The following is a 494-nucleotide window of genomic DNA, read 5'->3' as shown; positions in this document are numbered from 1 at the left end:
TTTTTTATGTTTTCTTACGCTTACAAAGGCTGCATTTATTTGATCATAAACACAGGAAGAACTGTAGTATTGTGAAATATTACAATTTAAAACAAAGCTGAATTTTCAGCAGCCATTTCTTCAGTCTTCATCTTACACAATCGGTCAGAAATAATTATAATATGCCGGATTAATGCTCAAGAAAAATGTCTTAGTATTATACATTTTGAAACCAGTTGTGCTGCTTAATGTTTTTTGTGGAAACATAAAAAAACCTGGATTTTTTTTGATGAATAGAAATTCAAAAGAACAGCATTTGTCAGCATCCTAAATGTTTTAGTGGCACTTATAATCAACTTAATGCATCACTACTGAATAATAGCATTATTTCTTTTAAAAAGGTTGTATATTATAAGCAAATAATCTATTTCTTTAAGGGTAACCCTTAATAACTGAAACGTTCTCGTCCTCTCTCATACCTGGCCACCTGCAGTGGCTGTTCACTCTGTAGAGTC

This window comes from Sinocyclocheilus grahami, unplaced genomic scaffold (assembly GCF_001515645.1).
Source record: "Sinocyclocheilus grahami isolate Dianchi unplaced genomic scaffold, SAMN03320097.WGS_v1.1 scaffold14615.1, whole genome shotgun sequence".
Taxonomy (NCBI): Eukaryota; Metazoa; Chordata; class Actinopteri; order Cypriniformes; family Cyprinidae; genus Sinocyclocheilus; species Sinocyclocheilus grahami.
Note: the sequence above shows the minus strand (reverse complement) of the source record.